Below are 9,851 nucleotides of genomic sequence, written 5' to 3'. Positions count from 1 at the left end.
GCAGCGCCCACGGAGCAGCGGGCACCGCGCTGCGCCTCTCGGGAGCTGCCTTTCCGTCACTACGCTACGACCAAATGAATGTTTCTGCCGGCACGTCTTGGGCGCGCCGTGGCACAGCCGGTCCCCCTCGCGCAGCGGGACCGGCGCGGGTCCGTGTCAGCCCGACCTGCCCCTGCTCCGCTGCTGTGCTCTGTGACTTGACTACCTGTGGAAATGTGACCAATAAGTGTTGAACGCATGTTTAGCGAGTGTTAGCTGTATGAACTAATAAATGTGAATTGTTCTGCACCGGTGGCGTCTGCTGTTCGCTTGCACCTTCCCCCTTCAGCAGCGGCTCTCCCTCGGTCATCCAGGCAATGGAGCCCAGCACTGGTCTGGGTGGCAGCCATGGTGCTGCCCTGCCTGCCGCCATCCTGCGGTGGAGCAGCCGGGGCTGGAATCGTTTGTGGGTCTGGGGAAGGGCTCGGTGCCGTTGGTGTGGCTGGGGCAGCCGGCAGCGTGGACTGGCAGCAGCCTCTGCTGAGGGCAGGGTCGGCTGGGGGGCCTGCGTGGCAGGAGCTGCATCAGAATCATGGAATGGTTTGGGTGGGAAGGGCCCTTCAGAGCCCACCCAGCCCAGCCCCTGCAGTGCCAGGGACAGCTTTAACCAGCCCAGGGTGCTCCGAGCCCCGTCCAACCTGGCCTGGGATGTTTCCAGGGATGGGGCCTCCACCGCCTCTCTGGGCAACCCCTTCCAGTGCTTCACCACCCTCACTGTAAAACATTTCTTCCTTATATCCAGTCTAAACCTGTTCTTCTTTAGTTTAAATCCATTATTATTTGTCCTGTCACAACAGGCCTTGCTAAAAAGATTGTCCCCACCCTTCCTATCGGCCCCCTCTCAGCACTGCCAGGCCGCACTCAGGCCTCCCCGCAGCCCCCTCCTCTCCAGGCTGAGCACCCCCAGCCCCCCCAGCCTGGCCCCGTAGGAGAGCAGCTCCAGCCCTCGGATCATTTCTGTGGCCTCCTCTGGCCCCGCTCCCAACAGCTCCATGTCCTTGTGCCGAGGGCCCCGAGCTGGGCGCAGGGCTGCAGGGGGGGTCTGCCCAGAGCGGGGCAGAGGGGCAGAATCCCCTCCCTCGCCCCGCTGCCCACGCTGCTTTGGATGCGGCTCAGGATTCAGTTGGTTTTCTGGGCTGCGAGCGCACATTGTCAGCTCATGTCCAGCTTTTCGTCCTCCGGTACCCCAAGTCCTGCAGGGCTGCTCTCCATCCCTTCATCCCCCAGCCTGGATTGATGCCGGGGGCTGCCCCGTCCCCTGCCCCTCGGCGGGGACACAAGCGGGAGCGATGCGAGGGTGAAGGTTTGCACGGTCGTCTGGACCCTGCCGTGTGACAGTCGCGCAGTGGTCCCCTTCCCCGGCCCAGCCCGAGAGAGGAGAAAGCAGGAGGATGGGTTTTTTCTCCATGTGGTCATTGCACCGTTGTAGCCGGGGTGCCCGCCACGTTACGTGTGGCACGGCCACGCCACCGCTGTCACCAGGAGGGTTCCTGGCTGTGGGGTGGCCAGAACGTGCAGTGGTTCGGGTGGGCAGCCGCGGCCGTGGGTGCAGCGGGAGGAGGGTTTGCACCAGCAGCAGGAGGAGACCTGTGCGGTGATGGCTGTTGCAGGCAGGAAGAATAATCCAAACAAGCAAACACCCCAGAAATCCTTGACCAGCGTGCTCCGGAGAGGAACTGCAGAAATCATTTAACGATCTCTCATGTCACTGAGGTGGGTGCGTGTTAAAAGACTAAGAAGCACTTTTCATATTTACATTTCCGCGCCTATTAGAGAGCGCGCGTTAAGGCCCACTCAGGGAGACGCGGCGCTGCCACAAAGGTGGCTCCAAGTGAGCAGCCGGCCCCCGCGCTCCGCTGCTCCCTCCCGCGGGGCTGCCGGCGCTTTCTGCTTTGCTAAACTCAGAAAAATGGAAATCCTTCCTTTTTAATGTTTAGGAGCTCTTATGCTCAAGACTTTTTTTTTTTCCCCCCACTTGTTTTAATAATGGGAGGTTCTATGGCAAAGAAATAGCAGTTGAGTGTCTTGCCTTCTGGCACGCAGAGATGCAGCCCTCCCAGTATTTCTGAGCTGAAGGATTTGGTCACTGACGGAGCTCCTGGGTTTAAACACGGAGCTGCTGGATTGTAATAAGCAGTTTTTGTCTGGGGCAGAGCCTGTCCCCAGCCGCAGGGCAGAGGGGTGCGGGCTGAGAGTCTGCTTTCCTTTGCTGGCCAGTTTTGGGGTGTTTTCTTCCCATCACTGCGACCCCCGGCTGCGACCCGCAGCTCTGCCGTCCCCTTCGGGAGGCTGAGGAGCGGCGCTGCCGGGACTCTGCCCTCAGCCCCCTTGGTGGGCGCATGTCCCATGGGGGAAGGCTGGTTCCTCGGGCAGGGCGGGCGGATGGATGGCTCAGCCCTCCCTGGCCGCGCTGACGGGAGAGGCTCGCTGGCCCTGGGTCCTGCACGGAGCAGAGGGGTCCCTGCGAGGGCAGGGCTCTCCTCCTGCAACAGACTTTCGTGCTTAGCAAATTCCCCAGTATCTGTTTTCTGGAGACAACAGGAATCCGCTTGTTCAGGCTTAAAAAGGAGCTTTGGTCTGGGGAGCAGGGGACGGTCGGAGGAGCTGTCTCAAAACTCGGGCCAAGCCAGGGAGCTGCCGGAGCAGTGCTCTGCCCCGACCCGGGCCGCTGGCAGTCATCTGCAGCCAGGCGAAGGGGTCGTTCCCCCGAGCTGGAGCACTGCGCTTGCCATAATCCCTCACAGCAGAGGCAGTAAACGTGTCGGACCATAAATCGGCACTGAGCACGTTCAACCTCACCTGAGGTCTAGTCCTGAGCTTGCAGAAGGACAGCTCACTTTTGGGGAGGGTGCTTCTTCCAGCCGTCCGTCACGGCCTCGCACTGTCCTGCAGTCCCTGCACGTCCTCTTCCCGAGGGCATTGCGGGAGCAGGCGGTGAGCAGAGGGGAGAGGGAGGAGAAGACCTAGTTCAGGAGGGGGAACTGCTCCAGCAGCCCGTCTCTAGGTGCTTCCGCAGAAAAGCTCCCTGCTGATGCCGGCCCCAGGCCTGCTCATCTCCCCCAGTGCCTCCACAGACCTCACGACTGCGCTGCCTCTGCCAGGCTGCTCGCCACAGGCTGGCCGAGCCCCTGAGGTCCCCGCTCCCCTCCGCGGCACCCTGCCTCCCCGCTCCCCGCTCCTTCCAGAGGGTTTATCGCATCCTTGCTTCAGTCCTGGCATGAGCCGCGCTGCCCTGCTCCGCTGCCGAGCACTCTCACGTCTCCTGCCCTCTCTATTGTGTTAATTTTTCTTATTTACAGCGGCTCTCCTCCTCCGCGGTGCAGCTCGAGCAGCTTTGACGCTGCGCCGCCCTGGATTTATTCCCCGTAAGGGGGCCCTGAAGGTCAGCGGTGGCGGGGCTCCCTGGGAGGTGGCAGGAGATGCTTTGCGCACGTGGGGCAATGGGTTTGTCCTCACCTTCAAACCAGGCGAGAGGAGCCGCCGGAGCTGCGCCAGGGCGGCCTCTCCCCTCGCCCCGCGCTGGCAAGAAAGGGCTGCCTGGAAAGCAAGGCTGGAGTGGGAAAAGTACCAGCACATTTTAATTTTCAGCTCAACCTCTACTGACCACTGTATTTTGATTAGCGCTCTGCTTCCTTTTCATCTCGGTGCTCCGGCTGGTGACAACTGCCACAGCCTCATGCGCTCAGTGCAATAGTTTATCACCGAAGGCCAGCCGCTCTATGAATTCAGAGCCAGCGCTGAACAAATCACGCTGTCACTAACGTCAAACTTGTTAACCTGATCTTTGGTGGATCACTAGTGTCAACATTGCATGGGACATACATTATCAGGCCCAAGGACTTTGGGAGATGCGTTTGTCAGGCTGCTCTGTCACAGTCCCACTCTTGACCTTCGCAAAGTAAGTTTCAAGGATAAGCTGCTTTCCTCTTGAAAAGAGTTGCTGTTCCCAGGAGCGTCACCCCACGGCCACCGGCCGGGACGGGGCTGCGAGGTGAGGCTGGGTCACCCTGCCTGCGGTGGTGGGGTCAGCCCAGCAATGGGTGACGGATCTGCGGGGATGGTCGCTCCGGTGGGGTGTCCTCCAGGGCTGGGCACGGGCTGGGGAAGGATTTCCATTGATGTCCATCACTGGCCACGTCTCTTCCCTGAACTCCCCACCTTGTCATCAATTGCTCTCACGTCTCTCCTCATCTCTTGCCCAGTGTCTGTCCCTCTGGAGTTCAAAGCTGGAAAGCAGTCCATTGCGTGCAGCAGACTGGTGGGTCTCCTTTCACTGGACCATCATGAGCCTCACGTCTCGGTTTGCCAAGTGCAGGTGGCAAGAATTGCTCTCAGCATTTCTGACGGGGTTAATCACCGCTGCGGAGGTCAGATGAAGGATGGGCCACCACGGCTGGGATGGAAACAGCGCGCTCGAGAGGTGTGTGCTCCCGGTAAGCTCCTGCCCAGGCTCCCAGGGCCGGTTGGGTTTCTTGGTACCTTTGCTCGGACTGGTGGCATCCCCTCCCGGCAGCCCCCGTGAGCCGGAGGGGAGCGGTGCCGTGGTGCCGCGGGGCGGCCTGGGCACCCTGCACGGGGCTGCGCGGCAGCGGGGCCGGCGGGGCAGGACAGCGCCGGAGCAGCCGCAGCTCGTGGCCGGGTGGACCCCGAGGCGGGCGCCGGATTCGAGCTCTGCATCGCTGTCCCCATGGGCTGACCCCGCTAATCAGCTGTGAAAGAGAGAGAGAAAGCTGGAGAGAAATCTTTCTCTCTGCTAACCTCATCACAATAAAGATTCCTATAAAGAGCTTTTATCCTTGAAGAAAATGAGGCACATAAGCAGGAATAGTAAACAAAAGGCTGTCATTTTGACCCAGGAGTGCTTCATGTTGTTGGCAACTGCCAAGAGGAAACATGAAGAGAGGCTGCATCCAAGTCCCAATTATGCAGAACTATGTGACTGATATGTCAATGAGTCCCCCCGGGAGGAGACCACCAGCGCTTCCCGGCGCTGCCTGCACACCATCTGCACACGCCGCCATGCGCCGGGCCCGCCCGCGCCCCCGAGCGAAGGCGTGCATGGCATCGGAAGAATGCGGGGGACAAGGTAATGTCATCGGGAACGCTATCGCCGAAGTCCTCGCCGCACGCGCATTATCGGCACGGGCCCCGGAGTCAGGGACTGCGGGCAGCCGGCGGCGCAGGCAGCGAGATCTGGCAAACAGTAGTGCTGACCACACCTGCTGCAGGCACGCTCCGGGAACGTGGCGCAGGCAGGAGGGCTGCCCCGCCGCCGATAAGCTGAGTGGATGGAGATAAAATCCGAGGAGGAGATATGCTTTGCTGAGCATCAAGGCTATGCACCAGCAAGGAGCCAAAGCACGGCTGCGGCCCGCGGCGGGTGGTGCGGCTCTGCGGGCTCCAGCTGCGCCGCAGTCGCTGGACCGAAAGCCGGGGCTTCGGCGAGGGACGTGCCAGTGCTTGGGCCCGTCGGGAGCACGAGGGAGAGGCTGTGCCGGTCCCTTGGCCGTGACAACGCTGCAGCAGGGCAGCGGCTTTGCGGCCCATCCAACAGCAGCCGTCCCTTCCCCAGCACAGCCCTGGGGACCCATGCGGCTGGAAGCCCAGGGCCACCCCGTCCCTCCCTCCTGGGTGCTGTGGCCACCGAAATGTGACCCCAGTCTGCATCTCCTCCCTGTCCCCAGGGCCCCCCGGGGCTGCGCACAGCCTTCAGCGTGGGCTCCGTGCGTGCTGGCTGCTCCTGCCTGCGTGGGCACGCGCTGCCCGGCGTATCCAGGGTTCCCGTGGGCACCGCTGGTCCCGAGTCCCAGTGCAAGCCCCGCACGGGGTGGGGAAGGGAGCTGCAACATGGGCGAGAGGTCGGTGCTGCCGCTGCGAAGGGCCCCGGCGTCATTCTGGCACCTGGCTGGCGTCCACGCTGTGGAGGAGCCCGGGCGTCCCCGGTGCCGGAGCCCCATGCACCCGCCCTGCCAGGAGCCGGCTCTGCCCAGGCCCTGCGCGGCTGCTCTGGAGCGCGCCTTCCCAAATCCCAAATCCCAAATCCGCCCTCCTGCCACCGCTGGCCGGGACCTGCCGGGCTGCACCGCGGCCCATGCACTGGCCCTGACCTGGCCCGCTGCAGAAGCTGGGCCGCGGCCTTGGCAAGAGCCCGTGCAAAGGAAAGTGCCCAAGGCCGGCGGGGACATATTTACCCCTGAAAGCACCTTGCTGCAAAAATAGCAAGTGGCCAGCGTGAGGCTGGGGCTTCCCGGGGGAACAATGCCCGGCAGGAGGAAGCGGCCGCGGCCGCCCCGCAGCTCCGTCCCCGCCTCGCGCGGTGCTGAGCCGCGAGCCGCTGCGTGCCGGCCCGGCAGGGACCTTGAACCTGCCACAGATTTATTTTCTCTGACATTGGCATCGCGTCGGAACATCTGGCATGCGGCTGATAATTGCTGGGGATCAGGGCGGAAGCCGCTCTGGGCCTGGAGCTTCTTCCAGAGCTCTGTTTTCATTAGTTTTTCTCCTCTCTTCAGCTGCAGAGCGAGGAAAAAACAAGCAGGGCTGCACAGCTCGCCGCTCCCGCTCCTCTCCCTGCGGCCGCAGCACCAGGGGGGTCTCTGCTCCCCCCGACTCGGCGTGGGTGCACCACGGGGCCTGTTGCTGCCGTGCCGTGTCAGGGCTGCACCCCGGCCAAAGCTGAGGGGGGACGAGCCCTTCCGAGACCCCCGAGCCCAGGATCGTGGGTGCTGCCACGCCGCCCTGGGTGCCTGCACCGGCACAGGGGCGCGGGGCCGTGGCAGCCAGCCCATCCTCGGGGCTGTCGTCGCTGCGGGACAAGGCAAAGAGCGGGGCCCTGTGCACAAACACACGGGGAGACGCCGCGGTGATGGATGGCCAGAGCGTGGGGCCGGCGGCGGGAGCAAGTCCCCGCTCCGGCGGGATGGGAGGCGTCGCTTGTGGCCTCTCGCCCCAGCGCCTGGCCTTGCTGCCCTTGTGTTTTCGCAGAAAATTGGAAATCCGAGCCCTGCAGCCAGCGCCGTACCTGTGGGTCAGGATCGTACCCGGCCACGGAGGGTGGGAGAACCCACGCGGCAAACACACCTCCGCTGCCAGGGGCTTGGCTGCCCCAGGGGGACCCGTTTTCCTCCAGTGCCATTTTGGCACGCGCGGAGCCGCTGGCGCTGCAAGCTTGCAGGGACCCCGGGCGCAGGGCCCCACGCGTGGAGGGGCCCCCTCCCACCTTCCCCTGGGGAGGGGACCCCTCGGGGCCGGCGAGGCCCCAGCTGCAGGTCCTGGCGCTGGGTGGGTGCAATGGGCTCGCGCTCCTCCCGCAGGCGTCCTGCCCCGCGCCCGCCGCCCCCGGGCCGTAAATCAGCGTGGCCGTGGGTGCTGGCACGCTCGCTGCCGCCCGCCGGTGCCCCCCGCCTCCCCGCAGGGTCTCTCTCCCCTGGCGCGTTATCTGCCGCGGGGGTCCCACTTATCTCTGCTGTCACTTTCTAATGCTAGTTTATGGGCAGCTTTTTGTAGCTTAATTATGATGTTTTTCAGCGCGGTCACGTGGCCACGGAAGCCAATAAGGCACCAAAGTGGGTCCATCCCAGCTGAGCCTGGCCCCCGCGGGGAGGAGATTGGCTGGTGTCCTGCCCGGGGCGGCGTGCGCGCAGCCAGAGCCCCGACACCTTCCCGGCGGACACGGCTCCCATAAATCCCCCAGCCCGCTGCGGACGGGGCAGTGGTGCCCAGCACCCCAAGGAGGCTCTTCGGGAGGCAGCTTCCAGCCGGCGGCGCGAGCGAGGCTCTCCTGCTGTGCCGGCCCCGCGGGCAGAGGGGCGTGCAGCAGCCTCGTGGTGAGTATGCGGCCGTGGGGAGAACCGCCGTCCCCGCCGTCTCCCACCCGTGCCGCCATTCCCCAGCACGGCGGCGGCCAAGGCCGGAGCTGGGGACACGGCGGGGCTTGGTGAGGAAACGGGAGCTGTGCATGGGCCTCCGCTTCCCGTCCCATCCCCATCAGCGGCCGTGGGGATGGAGGTTCTGCTCACCGCGGGCAGCGGAGCGAGGCCTCGCCGTAGCCTTGGCCCCTCGGCCATGCTGCTGCCCAGATCCGGCTGCCGAGGGGCTCTGGGAGCCCAGCCTAGAGTGGCTGGGGGTCCCCGGTCACCCCAGCGCTGCACGTTACCCGTGGGAGCGCAGGCAGCCCCCGCATCCTGGAGCAGACGTGGGAGGCAGCCGGGACCCCTCGGCACCCGGGGCTGGCTGAGCCCGCGTCCCTTCCCCGCCCTGCACCAGCGGGCGCCGCGGCCCTCGGCTCCGTGTTGCTTTTGTTCCTTGCGGTGTTTGCTTGGCTCTTCTCCCGACCCACGGCTCTTCTTCCCAGATGGCAGGTCCCGCTCCGTGGCTGGCCGGCAGCTCCCCCGGGAGCTCGCGGTGAGCGTGGGGGCCGTGGCCGAGGGGCTCCGCTGGCGGTGGGAGCGCTCCTTCCCGGCCAAACAGCGGCTGATCCACACCAGGGGCTGCTCTGCTGCTATTCTTAGCCTGGGCTCGATTCCTGGTGGCTCTGGAGCCATGCTCCGCTCAGCCCGTTTCCTGTTTGCCGCTCTCCCTGCAAGCGCCGCTTCCTACCCACCGCACCCCTGGGCAGCAGTGGGCGCGTGGGGCGAGCCGGGCGGGATGAGCCGGGCGGGATGAGGAGCCGGGCGGGATGAGCTGTGTGCGATGAGCCGGGCAGGACAAGCCGTGTGGGATCAGCTGTGCGAGATGAGATGTGCAGGATGAGCCGGGCGGGATGAATCGTGTGGGATTAGCTGTGTGGGGTGAGCCGTGTGGGATGAGCCATGCGGGGCCAGCGGCCGTGGCTCCCCTTCGCAGGGCGCTACCGGCAGCACAGCCCCAAGCCGTGCACGAGCTCCAGACGCCCACGGCCTCGGGGCCCCCCTACTGCTGCCCTCCCTGCAGCTCCCTTGGGTGTCGAAACACCTCAAATCAGAGCTCCCTGCCTGGGAGGCGTGCAGGCAGCGGGCTCCTGCCCACGCTGGGACAGGCTGCGCCTCTGCACCAGCCATGAAGGCTCCTGACCGAGCCGGTCGGCCCTGACGGGATGGGTTGAGCTGCAGCGCCCAGCTCAGAGCCGGAGCCTCGAGCTCCCCGTGGCCGAGCGCCCGGACTGCGGCGCGTGGCCGGCTGGCCTGGGAGTGTCCCGATGAGCAGGATGTGCTGGGAGCATGGGATGCTCTGAGAATCCCAGAACGTGGAGCAACGCATTAAATACTGGTGGTGAACAAGGGCTGTCTGACCGGCACAGCAGGACGCCCTTGGCAGTGGCCGCTGCAGGCGGGGTGGCCGGCGCTGGGTCCGAACGGTCACCTCGTTAGCGGTGGTCCCAGAGGAGGTGCCAGGAGGTGCCGCACGCCCCAGTGCTCCTCACGCAGCTTTCCCCAGGCTCTGTGAGCAGCCCCCCGCAGCCGGCCGGCTGGCAGGACCGCCCGGTGCAGGGTAACAGGGCTGGATCTGGCAGGGCCCGGGGGTCCGGGGGCTCTGTGCCGAGCGGGGCCGGCTGCAGGGTGTTCCTCTTGCTTGGACATGTTTAATTGTGCTCCAGCCCCTGGGATTCCTGGTTCCCACGCTGGTCCTGCCGCTTGCAGGCCGGACACCCGGGGAGGTGGGGGGCTCATTGCTCCCCACGGATGGCGCGGGGCAGCTCCATCAGCCCCGGGGGGAGCAGGGAGGGTCTCAAGCCCTTCTCCTGCGGAGATGCGCCCCGTGCCCATCCTGCCCTTGGGGTCCCCAGGGCCGAGGCCTGGCCGAGCAGCTTCCCCCAGCCCAGGAGCAGCTCCTGC

This window comes from Pelecanus crispus, chromosome 9 (assembly GCF_030463565.1).
Source record: "Pelecanus crispus isolate bPelCri1 chromosome 9, bPelCri1.pri, whole genome shotgun sequence".
NCBI classification, from domain to species: domain Eukaryota; kingdom Metazoa; phylum Chordata; class Aves; order Pelecaniformes; family Pelecanidae; genus Pelecanus; species Pelecanus crispus.
Note: the sequence above shows the minus strand (reverse complement) of the source record.